The sequence below is a fragment of the Anastrepha ludens genome, chromosome 2, assembly GCF_028408465.1.
Source record: "Anastrepha ludens isolate Willacy chromosome 2, idAnaLude1.1, whole genome shotgun sequence".
NCBI lineage: Eukaryota > Metazoa > Arthropoda > Insecta > Diptera > Tephritidae > Anastrepha > Anastrepha ludens.
This window is the reverse complement of record NC_071498.1, coordinates 128510995-128527339: the sequence shown is the minus strand read 5'-3', so window position 1 is coordinate 128527339 and position 16345 is coordinate 128510995.

The window sequence follows — 16345 nt, the reverse complement described above, 5'->3', positions numbered from 1 at the left end:
AGAAAAATAATTGGTGAGCACTTTTTATGCCAGTAAATTTCACAAACATTTTTATCGACTCAAAAATCACAAACAGTTATTCCAATTAAATACATATATTTACATGTACATATGTGGGAATGTGCATACATAAGTATATGCGATATACTTTTATGTGTATGAAATATTTCTTTAACTGTGGCAGACTGAGTGCACAAAGTTGAGTGAACAAATTCACAAAGAAAAAATTTATATTCAATTACCTGAAAAATGTTGCACAAGCGAGTAAATAAGCAGAAATGTCATGGCCATTGGCAAACGGCTCTTAAGCAGGCAAACTCGAGGGAGTACAAAAAAATATCTGTTTATATTTGTACGCAAAAAAAAATCCGCCCAGTATAATGCAAAATTTGTGCTGGCATTTATTTTCGAATAAAAATGGAAAACATTTGCAAAATAACAAAGGAAATAAATGCAATATAAAAGACGAAACGAAACGTAGGCAAAGCAGTGAAAGGCATGCAAATGCGAATTTTTCTGCATAGACAAACTCACAAGTAAACATATCTACATATGCATACATACACAAATAGCTAAAATGCATGATTACATAAAAAAGGGCTGCAACTCGCAACGTTTTGGGATTTGAATACGAAAAGTAGCAGAGGCCAAGGATGCAAATACGGCGGCGATGCCGGCTGCACCGAGAGCGAGTACAGCGCAGTGAGCACATAAATGTCAGTAACTGATTTGCATGTGTGTGTATGGCACACACAAATACATGGATATATACACAAATAAGCATATTGCATAAGCAATTGGAAAATATGCATGTATGCAGGCACCAAACACCCGCACACAGATGCAGAAGTGCAACCGATGAATGGCGCAAGCAAACGAAATAGTGTACACACTTATATCGGCATATCCACACACACATCCATATGCATACATATTTAATGCTTGAACTTCTCAGAATATCCTTCACCAGCACGCGTGTACAAGGGATCCATTCAACCTCCGTATTTATGCAGATATTATAGTTTATGTGTTCGATCGTGCTTACATGACAGTTGGGTGCGCAATTACAGCAACAAAAACAAATATTTAGTTTCGCCGTATTATCCACTCACACTTCCATGGACGACGTGTGGTGCCCTATAGGGAAAATCTGAATTAGTGGAACATATTTCTGGTGCAACGCTAGGAGCAGCTCGTCCATTGGGAATCGTTTTGTTATTCAGAGTGGGCTTGACTACCTCGAGGAGTAAAGCGCGTTCTTCTGGAATACGAATTCTCATGCAATAAGTTGCCAGTACAAGTCAGGAATAGTGGGAAAAGTTATTTTCAAATTTAATAAAATGAAGGGGTTTTCAATAAGAAGTGTTATTTTGATATTCAAAGACAAGTATTATTTTTTAATATAAATTATAGGATGTTTATTTCATTATAAAGAGGAAGGTATGCCGTTAATAGTGGAAAATGAAATCAGGCAAATGACCATCACGACCACGCTTACAGGACAATAACCTTTTCATGAAATTTTCCATAACCGAATTGCTAAGTGGCTGCTCTATGTCCTCGATAGCCTCACGATTTCCATCTTTGAGGTCTTGAATCGGCCTTGGGCTGCTGGCGTAGACCTTCTCTTTCACCTGACCCCAAAGAAAAAAATTACAAAATCTCGGTGGCCAATTGTGATCCCCTCTTCGAGAGATAACACGGTCCGGAAACTTTTTCCGTAACAGATCAATGGTTTCGTTGCTTGTGTGGCACGTAGCGCCTCTTGTTGAAAATAAACGTCGTCCAGATCAATACCGACTAAATCCGGCTATAGAAAATCATCGTTAATCATCTCTCGATAGCGCAATCCATTCCACAATAACACCTGTTATTGGAAAACGCTCTATTTACCCCGTTGCATATTTATGTACTAGAGAGGGAATAAGTTCCTAGCATTTTTACCGAAGAATTTTATTTAAATAAAAAACAATAATTATATCAATAAGTTAATCCATTATATATTCGCCGTTGCTATTTACCACCTCTCGAACAATTTGTTGATGCCGTTCTATCAAAAATCGACTGGTCTGGATTTCAAAGAAATTGTTGAGCCAGTTTTTAAAGACCTCTTTATTATCAAAGGTAACGTCTTTCATATGGCGTATGGCGCAGAAGCTTGGACGATGAATGAAGCGCTTGGAGAGTTTCAGAGAAAGATTCTGCATAAGGTTTTTGGTCCTTGCACGTTGGCAACGGCGAATATCGCAGGCGATGGAACTATGAGCTGTATGAGCTTACGAATAAAGATCCAGCTGCTAAGTTGACTGGGTCATGTCGTCCGAATTGATACAAACGCTCCAGCTCTGAAAGTATTCGATGCGGTGCCAGCTGGTGGTAGCAGAGGTGGAGGAAGGCCGCCTTTGCGTTGGAAAGATCAGGTGGAGAAGGACTTGGCTTCACTTGGTGTGTTCAATTGGCGCCGGTTAGCATGAGAAAGAAACGACTGGCTAAGAAGAAGAAGAACGCCCTTCATATGGTTTGACAGGGAGTGGAAAGATGGTAATCGGTTGGTGTAAGGTTCGGAGATGCGGATGCTGAAGGATCTCCCATTCGAACTATCGGAGTGTGGCTTTGACGACTTCTGCAACATGGGTCCTAGCATTGTCGTGGAGGATTATGGTGTTACCATGTCAATAAGGTATTTTCAGTCGAATAGCCTCATTCACACGGTGTAGTAGGGCAATGTAAAACTCCTTATTGATTGATTCCTCTTCTCGAGAAATTCCCAGAGCACCATGGCCTCACAGTCCCCCCAAACACATACCCGGCTAGGCTCTTGGCTTTAGGCGTATCTCCTGGAGCCACCCACTCTTTTCCTTGCTTCAAACTAATATACAGGCACCATCTCATCTCTCATCTCTCATCTTCCGTGACGATTCGGTACAAAACGCCCTGTTGATGACCGCGTGTTGCTCGATGGCGGGCGAGATGATGAGCAGCAATTTGAAGGCGGTTTTCTTGGTTTGTTTCGTTGAGTTCGTGAGCCCAAGCTACCAAATGTTCGGTAAATGCCATTGAAATAAGGTTATTGATAATAATTTTGTGATTGCAGCTCATTTGTTCCGCCAATTCATGACTGGTTGGCGACCGTTCACTTTCAAAAGTGATTTGAGACGTTCTTCATTGAATTCAGAAGGCCATCCGCTGCGAGACGTGTCATCGATGTCGCCATTTTTGAAATTTTGCAACCCATTCCGGTACTGTAGACTCGCCTATGACACCTTGTCCATACACGACACCTTCCCTAATACAATTGTCCTGCGCTTCCGCAGCTTTTAGACCTCGCTTAAAAGCAAAGAATAGCAGGTGTTGAAAATGTTGATTTTTGGCTCCTGGCTATTACATTTCTAAGCCTCAAAACTAATAAAAAATTAAATAACTCAAAAATGCAATTAACATAGTTTTGTGTAGCAGAAAGAATTCAATCGGATGAATACTCACTCTGTGTTAAACAGCGAACAAATCGTTGCAAAATGAAAGAAAATAAAAAATGCTATGAACTTATTCCGCAGCCCAATATAATCAAAAAAGAAGTTTAAATTGCTAAGTTTTTTGTTCCAGTCACATACTTTTTAAATTTTTTCGTTCTTATAAAATTTTACGCTCCACTAGGTGAGCCCTCAATCCACCTACGGAATACCTAAACAAACATACTAATTTTTTAAATTTCCTTACACAATTTTTTTTATTTTTTATGTTACTGTTATTGATGTGAAGTAGAGAACACTTAGTGACAAACCGTAAACTCACAATCCATCAAGTGTCGATTCGTAGCTGTCAGAACTTGTTTCAAATTTAATAATTTATTCCTTTTTAACACATATAGCCTTTAACTAATAATAGAAAAAAAGAGGGGCACTTGAGCTAACATCCAAGAAAAAAGTGCATTTGAAAACAATCTCTTTTAAGCTTTTTCATGACAGATCTACTTTTGGAGCTTTGCCATTGTCTGCAGAAGGGCGACCGCTATAAGAAAAAGGTAGTCAATTGGTATTTCGTGCCCGTGGTTATTCGAGCCTGGCAGTTCCGAATGGTAGTCACGACGCCATTCAGGTACGGCGTTTACAGTTCATTATTTAGAAAAGATAAAATATATAAATTGTTCAACTTCTGCTGAATTTCCCTCATGGGTATCAAGTGATGTATGTATGTACGTGCGTGTCTGCACAATAAATACAGCGATTACAATATTAAACGTTCGTACTAACATTTGCGTTCACAAATGCAAAAAAATGCAGATTACACGCATACATACATAGAAAGAAGTGTCATGTAATATTAGTACAATTTCGACAACTAAAAATATGGAGTGAAATTTTATACATCAAAATAATCGCTTTCGTAATTGTTGTTGAAAGTTTTTGAAGCGTATGCAAAGGAAAGTGTCAGAACCTATTGATTGATGGGAGCATTTCTATACAACATCGGATTATCGAAGTTGCACACCTGCCACGCTTTTATGTTGTAGTAAAGGTGGTTTTTAGCATCACATGCAAAGTTTTTGCGTTTAATTTAAGGGGGTGAGGGGAGTCAGTGTTTTCAAAGAAATGTCTTTTTTTGCATTTTCTTAAAGTAACGGGTGATCAATCATGAGGTGCTTTTTTCAATAGTTAAAAAAAAACAAAAATGTAAATTATGTTCAAAACCTTTATTTATCATTTGAAAGGACATTCTTTGACATTTCTTTTTGAATATGACTTCATTCAAATGTTGGCCGCAACTACGCTTAAGGTGGTCCATTCTGAAGGTCCAATTTTCAATCACTCGTTCGAGCATTTCGACTGGTATGTCGTGATGTTGGCTTCCAGAGCTTCAATCGTAGCTGGTTTATCAGCATAGACCTTGGACTTCACGAATCCCCAAAGAAAAAAGTCCAAAGGTGTGATATCACAAGATCTTGGTGGCCAACTCACAGGTCCTAAACGTGAAATCAGCTGCTCTCCGAAATGACTTCTCAATAAAGTCATTGTTTCACGAGCTGTATGGCAAGTGGCTCCGTCTTGTTGAAACCAAATGTCGTAGAGATCATTAGATTCAATTTCAGGTAGCAAAAAGTCCGATATCATGGTACGGTAGCGAGCACCATTCACAGTTACGTTGCGGCCATCATCATTTTTGAAAAAATATGGACCGATGATTCCACCAGCCCATAAACCACACCAGACCGTTGTTTTCTCTGGGTGTAAAGGTAGCTCTTGAACCTGTTCTGGTTGCTCTTCATCCCAAATATGGCAATTTTGCTTATTGACGTAACCATTGAGCCAGAAATGCGCCTCATCGCTGAACAAAATTTCGCTCGAAAACAGCGGATCTTCTTCAATCTTTTCAAGAGCCCAATCAGCAAAACGGTGACGTGCAGGAAGGTCATTTGGCTTTAGTTCTTGTACGAGCTGTATTTTGTATGCTCTTAAATGAAGATCCTTCCGTAAAATTGACCAAGTTGTTCCATACGACAGTCCAAGTTGCTGAGAACGGTGCCGAATCGATTCATCGCGGTTTTCACGTACACTCTCTGCTACTGCCGCTATATTCTCAATGCTTCTTGCTGGACGTGGTCTATTCAGTCGAGAATTATCCACCAATGAATATTCGGATTCAAATTTGTTGATGGTATGTCGAATAGCGTTTAAGGCAGGCCGATTATGTTGACCATAATGCGGTCTAAGAGCACGAAAAACATTTGTCACAGAACGCTGATTTTCATAATACAGTTGAACAATTTGTAGACGTTGTTGCGGTGTGAGTCTTTCCATGATGAAATGCCAAACGCTGTTCAACAAATCCACGATGACAGTTTGCCACAACTCGCGCGCGATCTGTAAAAAAAACGCAAATGAAAAAAACTCCTCTTAATTGATCACCCGTTATAATATCTTAAAAATGTTGTGTGAAAATTTTAAGTGAATCCGAAAAATACTTTTCGAGTTCTTCAACAATTAACAAAGCGCGCTCGGGTGCTCCGGAGTAGTAGTAAAAACTTTAAATGCGTTTTTCTCAAAACTACAGGGTTGCCCCGACGGACCCGATGGATTTCGATGACTCTTTGGGCCCATTCCAATCGAGGAGGCTTGTCCGCTGGCAACAATCTTCGCGTCAATTGAATCTTATACGGGAATAAATGCAAATCAATGCGGATAATTCGTTGTAGCAATGCCCAACTGCTGAGATCGGCGATTTTGCGATGTCCTTGGCGACGCCTTGCTCGTTTTGATTTGGCCTCTTTGGCGTTTAATGGTGTTCCTAGAAGGCGCACTTTTCACATTACTAAATTTTTTATTCGCACTTTGAGTTTTCACAATTGACTTCTTTTGTTGAATGTAAATTTCAACAATTTGGGAGCGCTCGCGTGGCGTGTACTGTTCCATGGTAAAAATTTGCTTGGACTGACGCTTCCAACGCGGTATGTCATTAAGCGATCTGACGTCTCTGTCAAAAGATACAGGGTTCCCAGATGGATCCGTCGAATATTGGCAACCCTGTATGTTTTTTGAACTGGTGATCACTGTAACTTAAAAGCCGCTTGGTATATTTCAATAAAATGGATACTGCTTTTGAAAAACATAAAAAACTCGTGCCTGATCGAAGAATTTTTTTTTTATCAAGAATTTCGATTTTTTAAACAATTTAGTTGTCGGTTTTTTCTCGAAAATCTGAAAAATATTTCCTTAGGTCGCCGTATTGTTAGTTTTGAAAAAAAGGTTTCGATCAGGCACAAGATTATCTAATAATAAAACTTATTTCTCTTGTCCGATTGATTTTAAATGAATCTGCAAGGACTTGTGATGATCACCGCAAGAGACTTCTGGAGAAACGGGCTCCACACAAACAGCAATATCTTTTATAATTATACATTTTTTTTTTTTGAAATTTTGCTGAAGTCAAGTCGAAACACGATGTATTAATGCTTTGTTTTTATTTTTATAAAATAAAGCAACTGACTAATAAAAAAAAATTTTGAAAATCATCATTTTTTCAGGCCTTTGACTACCCCTAACCCCTTACCATATCAGCCTTAAATGCCCGGGTGGGGTCACTTAGACCCAAAACGAATTTAAATGTATGTAAATGTATTAGAATGCTTTCACAAATTTACTCAATTTTAGGGTCATAATTTATAGCCCAATCTTTCTTCTTTATATAACAAAAAAATATCAGTTTCAACCGAGCAACGCCGACGCCTAGTATGCAAGGTGGAGCTTCAAAGTTAGACTCACTTTACAACTCCACATGAGGTCAGTCCAAGAACTAAGTAAAAAAAAATGTACTAAAATCACGAGCAAAGCACATGTGTCATTTTTACAGACGCGGTGGAAGTAGAGCGAATGCTAAACAGACAAAATAAAGCAGTTTTTTTTAAATAAAAAAAAAGCAAAAAAACAACTCAAAACACGAAAATAAAAAAATCGAGGTTTAAAAGTGGGGTCAAAGATGATCCCACTTGGGTATATTCACCTCAGAACTCGTAGGGCTTTCTAACAATCGGACAAGAGAAATTAGTTTTATTAATAGATAATTTTGAGCCTAATCAAAACTCGTTTTTCAGAATTAACAATATGGTGGCCTCAGTAAATATTTTTCAGATTTTCGAGAAAAAAACCGACAATTAATTGTTTAAAAAAATCGAAATTTTTGAAAAAGAAATCCTTCGATCATCCACACGTTTTTTATGTTTTTCAAAAGCTGTATAAATTTTGTTGAAATCTACCAAGCGGTTTTCAAGTTACAGTGATCCCCAATTCAAAAAAACATAGCTTTGGGAAAAACGCTTTTAAAGTTTTGCTATCGCGCTCTGGAGCGTCCTTTGTTAATTGTTGAATAACTCGAAAAGTATTTGTCGGATTCACTTCAAATTTTCACACAATATTTTTAAGATATTATATTTTAAGAAAATGCAAAAACGTTAAATTTTTTGAAAATGCTGACTACCCCTAATCATTTAATCTTATAACCTGCCCAGCACTTTGAACTTTTGAATGAATCTCAATCAACTCTCCGTAAAATAAGATCTTATGTTTGCTACTACACCCGTTCCCCTAGACTGTTTCATGAGTTTTAGTTTTCTTGTTTTTTTTTTTAATTCGATAAAAAAATAAAAGTATTATTTCTCGAATTTTTGGAATCTATGCGAGTACCTATAAATATCTTACCGCTTTATAAAAATGTTTCAAATTAATCAGCACCATTTTCGTTAGCTAAAAAACGAATTTCACAGCCCCCATAGCCTCTTATAGAGTAAACGATTATTTATACCTTTTCACTCACACTCCTCTACGAGTGTTTAATTTTGGAGAGATAAAAGCTAAAACACTACTGCTCTAAAATGTATTTAGTGTTTTTCAAGTATATATAATTTCATCAAAGCAAGCAATTTAAGTATATTAAATTTTGTAAATATGTACATAATGTATAATTTTAGGTCACTAAATGCTCCTTTCTTCGACAGCCTGGGGCAGTGCGCCAACCTACATAAATCCCATCAATATTATCCACTATATCAATAGATCAAGCTGACTGTAGAAATCTGCCTGTTGGAGGTCTCATAATGGTATCAAAATGGCGATTCATTGCTACTTGAGGAGTACCAGACTGGCACTTCAACCATTTCACCTACCTACCTATAATTTTAAGCTCAATATCTTTATAGTTCCCGTATTTCATGTGTATTCGCATACTTACCAATAAATTAGAGAGTCGATGGACTAAGCTGCTTGTACTCTATTATAGAAATTAAGCGGACGCTATTGTGGAGGACGTTAGGAGCAAGCTGAATGAACCAAGCTATGTTAAGGTGGCAAATATGGCTTGAGAAGCACGGCCTGGAACTCGCTAAATATAAAACCGAAGTCATTCTTATGACACGAAGCCACATGCCACTCGAGGTTAGCATGCAAATAGGCGACACGTTGGTAGGTGGTCCCAAAAGTAGTGAAATACTAAGGTATTCAACTTGAATGCAGGCTTACTTTTTGGACCCAGATACGGCATGTGACTACCAAACCAGCAAAAGTCACAGGTACGCTTGGTAGATTAATGGCTTAAAAACTAATTATGACGGCCACAAACTCGATTCTCATGTACAGCAGCGAAGATTGGGGAATTGTGCTAAACTGCAAAGCCAAGTGCAAAGCACTGGAGGCACTCAGAGTTGCCTCAACTTACCGTACTGTCTCAGACGCAGCAACTTTTGTGATCAGCCGTCGACTTCATGGTCCGGGAACGTATGGATGCGTGGGACTCCATAAAGAAACACGTAATCACTAGCTTCTCAGAACGGAGATACCAAGCCCTGCTGCGGTGGCGAAGCCGATGGGACACTGAACCGAGTGGAAGATGGACGGCGAAACTTACTCCATCAATTGACAAATCGGTTCAAAGGAACTTCGGAGAAGTGAACTACTTCTTAACTCAGTTCCTCTCGGGCCACGTATACTTCCGGAGAAACCTATACCGCATGGGCAAGGTAACTGATTTAAGTGCATACACAGCGAAGCGCTGAGCGAAGACGTTGAACACACGTTTTTTTTTTTTAGTTGTGACAGATGGTTCGCGGAAAGAAATACTCTGAGGGAGCAGATTGGCAACATCATGCCGAGCAACATAATCAGCAAAATGCTCGAACGCGAGGACAGCTGGAACGCGGTAAAGAAATACATCGAGAACATATTACGGTCCTTTATGGATGCCATTCTGGGCCCTCCCGAAGTCATATAGAAAACAGTTCCGGTAAGGGTGTCTCCACAGAAGGAGAGGAGGGATCGTTTTATTGGCACACCACTCGACGCAGTAAATGATGGTTGCTGTAAGTGCGACCTCACCCACTAAAAAACAAAAAAATAAAAAAAAACATTAAGCGTCAAATTTTATACTTCGTTTAATATTGGTTTTGTAGCCTAACATAAAATGCAATTATTCTAGTAACGCTCCAGATTCACACAAATTATTTCTAGGCTTCTTTTGGAGTTAAAAAGAAATGGTCCTATACAAAAAATGAAGGCAAGAATTCTTCACAAACTTTTCTTCCTCCCGAAAGAACGCTGACTTGTAAATATGTAAAGCTCTTGTGCCAATACAGAGGCCAGCTGCGATCGAGAGAGCTTTTGCAGCTAATAAACACACACATACCTCTTGTCAGTGACACCGTAGCTGTTGTCCTTGAAAATGCAGTCAGAACGGCTCAAAACGATTTAGATTATTTTCTATAAGTGGTGCATGCAGATAATGAGGCGGAATCACCTCAGCATCTCCTTCCTTTTCACTTGCCGCTTTTTTCCGGGCAGCCTTTCAATTTTTGCCAAGACCTGGGGAGATGTTACATTCGCAAAATTGGCACAGGCGGTACTTAATTTTTTTAGAGTTTACTTTCCATGATTTAATTTTATTCCCCCTGCATATTGCAGTTTTCATGACACCAAAGAGGGAGGTACCTTTGCTTAATTGCTTAAATTATGAGTTTATTCCGTAGGCAACCATATAACTTAAATTAATCCTATGTAACTCGATCTTCCTTACAGTGTCACAAATCTTGAAGTATTTAGCATGGTAACTACTCAAATTAAGCTGATTTTGTTGAGTATCTAGACAAGAACGCAGTTAGCGCCTCAATTTACTTTTTGATATGCTTTCGCTAGATCATCTGGTAAAGCCTGTGGTTTCACTCTTATATTCAAGCCACTTGGACAATCAATTCACTTATGTTAATCGAGAAACACTTGGAGAACGCCATACAAATTTTGTTTAAGTAGCTTCCTAGCGCCTGGTGTCCCATGTGGAAAGCCAACTAAATCACTAATAACATCGAAAATAAACATTATGGACTGAATTTCTCGCTTACTTGTATGTGATTTCTGATTTATCAGCAAGCAGTGAGTAGTGGAAGATGGATAGGAATCATCAAGATGAAGCCGTTGAATGGCAAAACGAGCGAAACTGCGTTGTACTCGCTCAATTCTACCAGAGTTTGAAGCATAAAATGGATTCCAAATAAAAGAAGGATATTCCAAGCTGGATCGGACTAGAGGATTAAGCAATAATTTTCTAATATAACAATCCTTAGAAACTTTCGCATAAGGCTTAAAAAAACTAGATCGAAGTAGGCGTTGGAATAACCCACTTTATATAATATGGTTAACAAAAGTAAAACATGCGTTAAAACAGACAGCTACATCTACATCTAAGAGTTCTTCAGGTGTTCCTCCAAAGTTGAAAGCTTAGGATCTAATAGTTTGTGGCGCTACTTTCTCTGAAAGTTGTATGTTTTTGACTTGTCATAGTTGGGTCAAATCTGCTTCCAAATCTTGCAAATGCTAAGCTCGTTCCTTTTTGGTTTAGCCATTCGTATGGACTTCAAGTTTGGGTCTATCATAATAAGCTAAGGCAGTGTAAGGGTGCGACCAGAGTGAACGCTGATGCCGAGCGGAGCCGAGCCGAGCTTATTGACGCTTATTTTCATGCGAGAAGAAAATTTGTATATAACACAGTGAATGCGAGAATCAGCGCTGAAATTCTGTTTATTCCATGTGTTTTGCTCTTATGTCATTTATGAATTTCATCATTTATATAATGATTTAAGAAAATATCCAGCTAAATTAGGATATGCAAAATTAGGTGTGCAAAATTTCAAGTCGATCAGATTTTTAGAAGCCAGTGAAAATTAAGCTCAAAGATTCAGTTACATACATACATACATACAACCCGACCTAATAAAAGTGTGTTAAAAACACAACTGCACTCTAAAAAGTAAACATCAACAATCCAAAAAAGCGAGCAAAACGCTTTGAAACTGTTTTCTCGCACTCATCGGCTTTGCTCTCTGCTCTTGTCGGCGCTCACTGTGTTATACACAAGCTTATTTGTATTGACTTGTATGTAATCAGTTTTATCGCACTGACAATCTTTATCGCACTGACAATCTCGGCTCGGCTTTCAGCGCTCACTCTGGTCGCACCCTAAGTAACTCCATGCTGTTTGACTGTTTCATGGTCCATTAAAAAAGGGTTCGATATTTTTAAATCTATCCTCTGTCTCGTTGTTATGTCACGAATAAAAGGTCTATGCATTCGGCTGCCAAGCTAAACATTGACTTGCAAACCCTGAATATACTGGCATTGGTTGTTAGAGATGCGCGTTGCAGGAATGCTAATGGGCATCTAAAAATAATCGTATTTTCTTTATTCTGTAGTCTTCCTTCTCTACTTCATCAACAGCTCTGTAGATACCTACCTTTCAGGGGTCTCATAATGTTATCAAAATGGCGCTTTAGTGATGGCTGGGGAGTGCCAGAGCGGTACTTCCACCATTTCATCTACCTACCAGTCTTCTCAACATCTGTTATCAATATTTAGTACTTTCGCTTGAAAATTCCTTTCTCGACGCCACTGACCGGTTTATTATCATCGGTATAGATGTCCCCATGATCATCCTTGCTTAAGCAGTCTCTGCGCTAGCACCTCCAAAAAAGGACTTCACTTTCAAGTTTTTTCTGGAGCATACACTCTTATTCTCACTCTGACCCAAAAAACTTATCAAAATTACGACCATGAGCAAACTGCCTTCAACTCCTAAGTCAGACGCTCTGAGTTCAATTGCAAAATTGATTATAATTCGCTGATGTGGAGATCTATAAGCAGCTGATTCGTGATCACTTTGAATAAAAGAAGAACTAAAAATTGTTTTAAAGTTTAAAATTCTTCCTTAAGCCCTATTTTGATCTAGAAAAAAGACTAAAACGGCTAAGATTAGGCATTCGATGATTTTACTTAAAGTATCTCCAAAATTTTCATGCCGCAAGAATATAAAATTAAGTGAACTAAAACGCTACAAATGTACATATTTGTACTAATTTAATTATGCTCCACATCGCGTTCACAAAAGCAATTATGTCGCTCATATTCGTTTTCCCTTGCCATGGTTATTTAGAACGCAACACGGCGTATACGCAACATATCTGCGATGTTAATGCATAATAAAACATGCGATAAAAACACAAATAATTGACTAACACACGAGAGCACAGTTAAGGAAAATATGTTTATATATGTGTGTAAGTGTGTAACTGTGGCGCATTTGAATGTGCTACATGTGGTTGCAATGTTTACAGCTTGTCGGAAGGGCGGCACAACGACTGACTAGAAAGCAGAATGGCTGGCATTCGAGTACAAGCAAATCAACAGCTGAGCTAACTGACACATGAAACAGGAAAGTAAAACGCTTGCTTTTTAAACGGATGCTAGTTGAATGTGGAAATTATTTAAATTAAAGTGAAATAAAAACCGTCAAAAAAACGAGCGAGGGATCTGGCACATACATACATACATTTATATATTTATATTCGTTTTTACACAGAAAGTACTATTATTTCAAGAAAATACCATTAATTTCCCACACCTTTTGCTGCCCTTAGCATTTGCAGGGCAGCCGTTATGCATTTCTATTTTTTTGTTTAATTTATTTTTATTTTTTTATTTTTTTATATTTTTTTTTTTTGTATTTTTTAGTTAATTTATTGAATACTCCTGGCCTCGGCGTTAAGGCAGAATGTGGCAAATATACGCGTTTGGGCGCCAATGTGGGCACTGAATTGTGAAGTCCTCAAAGAGTACGCGCCCAGCAACATGCACATATACAAATATATCAAAAATTACATTCACTCATTTATTCATTTATTTATTTTTGTTTACAAGTACACGCCTGTGTGCGCATATTTTGTATCCACCTGGTATATTTTTCATATTTTCGCTTTTTTGCAGCCTCCCCATTTCATTCACTTCGATTATACAAAATACTCCCTTGGCATTTGTAGCAATGCCATGTATATCCTGCCAACAACCCTCACGCTCATATGCATATTTCAAAAAGCAATTTCACTTACCTACAGCCACATAAACAAACACATACGAATGTATACTGCCTATTTGCAACTATATCGTACATACATATGGAAACACTTAATAACCTGAATTGCTGCCTGACCAACTGCTTACACCAGGTATTTGCATGAGGGAGTGCCTGTAGTGAAAATCTAACTACTCAGAAAGCAATTTAGTGCATGAATTGGTATTTGATGGAAAAAGTCATAATAGGTCGAGAGTAACTAGACTGGAACTAGTTACAAAAGGACCAATTGGGGGTGTTACTTAAAAAAAAGAAAGATACGGTATAAGAAATCAAACCATAAACTTGAATAACAGAGTTTAAAGTTAAAATTTATGAAAACTACACTTTTTTAAATAAGTCTAAAATTAACAACGAATTTTAATTGTTATACTTTTCAACTGCTTGCGCCTGGTATTTGTATGAGGAAGTGCCTGTAATGAAAAGTCTAACTAATAAGCAAACAATTTAGTTCGTGAATTGATATTTGACGGAAGAAGTCATAGTAGGTCGAGAGTAACTAGACTGGATCTAGTTGCAAAAGAACCAATTTGGGATGTATGCAAATAAATATTCCTCCATTAATTGCCATTACATCTAAGAAAAACTATAAGATCGTAGAATATTCAAATAAGGTTCAAAATAAACTTGAATAACAGAAAAAGTGTATTTTTTTTTTCAAATAAAATCGTATTAAACCTAGCAACATGTTTTTGCTGTTAGTCATAACATTCGCTATAACGAAATATGATTCAAACTTTCATTAATCGATTTCTATTTATTTCATCAGCTCAAGTGGCCTCGAATGTTTTAAGTCAGTTATGAATTAGTTCATTAACTAGTGTAAGACGGATGACAATAGGTACTGACAATTCGTTCGGTATCGCAATGTGGAAAATACCCGCTAGTAGCATTTCACAAAGATAGAAGACGAACCAGTTTAGTTGCGAAGCAAATCGTTAGTAAGATAGTTCACAGCCAAGGGGTTATCAGATTCGAGTTACTTTTTCAAATAGGATCTTTTTGACAGACCACGCGCGACTGCTGTCAAACTAAATAGCCAATTTTTTTCAGTATTCATTGGCATTTCATCATCAAAAGACTTATCGTGCGCCAACTTACGGTATACAGTGATAAGGCCCATTTTTGACTTAGTATCTACGGGCGTAACATCCCGAATCCATTCCAGAACCAGTCAGTAGAAATTACATTCATTGAAAACAACTGCTTGGTACGACTTGTGAGCTGGAAGAATAATCGACACATATTTCTTCAAAGACGAGGCTGGCCCCAATGTAGCAGCGAATGGCGAATGCTAACGCGCCATGATAAACGACATTTAGTTCCAGCAAAACGGCCTTTGTAGCTACTTGCCATAGAGCCAGGGAAGAAATAGGTTTACTGTGCTGTCGTCCTGGACCAGTGGATTGGCCACCAAGATCGTGCGATATCACACCTTTGGACTTTTATTTCTGGGGGTGTGTAAAGTCTAAATACTTTGTGGATAAACCAGCTTCGATTGAGGCATTGAAAATCAACATTACTAAAGTTATTCACGGTACACCGACCGAAGTCCTCCAGCGTGTCATTCAAAATTGCAGACTCAGAATGGGATATTCATCCACAGTTATTGCCCACAGTAAAAAATTTAATTCAAAGCAAAAGATGTATTTTTTCAAGTCAAGAATTTTGCATAGTTACTCTATCCGTAAGGACGCCTTGTGGTCGCTTTTTCTGATATGAACATCTGCATAAAAAAAAACTAAAGCCAGACCTAGAGCTTCAAGTTCGTAGGTCAACTACATGTCGTTAAATAAAGTATACTTGAGAGATGAATTAAGAAGTGTACCCTTGTTTAATTTAAGACGAGGTATGCACTCAACCTACGTATATTCGCTGAACTGCATTGTGATTGACCACCGACTGAACCACACAGATTTTTCGGGATAGGTGAGTTCAAAGTGGTTATTTTTGGTGCACCTGATAAAATCGTATATGTTGTAAGGCCAAATAACAAGGCATAGGAACCAAAATTTAATATGAGGCCTGTTAAGCAACTCAAAGTTGAGTTGGCAAATCAGTTTTACGACAAGATTTTTTACTTTTTATGCTATGTGAAAAACTTCTAAAAAGTGGCTTTCGATTTACTCCCAAAGTACTTGTACTGTTGGCCCTGTTTACTTTGATAGATGGGTTCGCTATTGCAGTTTTCGGTCTAGTTTTTATTCTGCAAATGAATTACCTTACTAGATTTAAGGATTTGTCCAAACTGGCGTTCGAAACACTTTTTGATTTCAGTTGATTTGTGAAAGGCAACAGCACAAGATTTAAGCTGAATTTATTTACTAATCTGAATGAAGTCGTGAAGGATTTCGGTAAACATTTTGGTTCCATGTTAAAAGCATCTTCTGTTGATTGTACCTCTACGAGCATC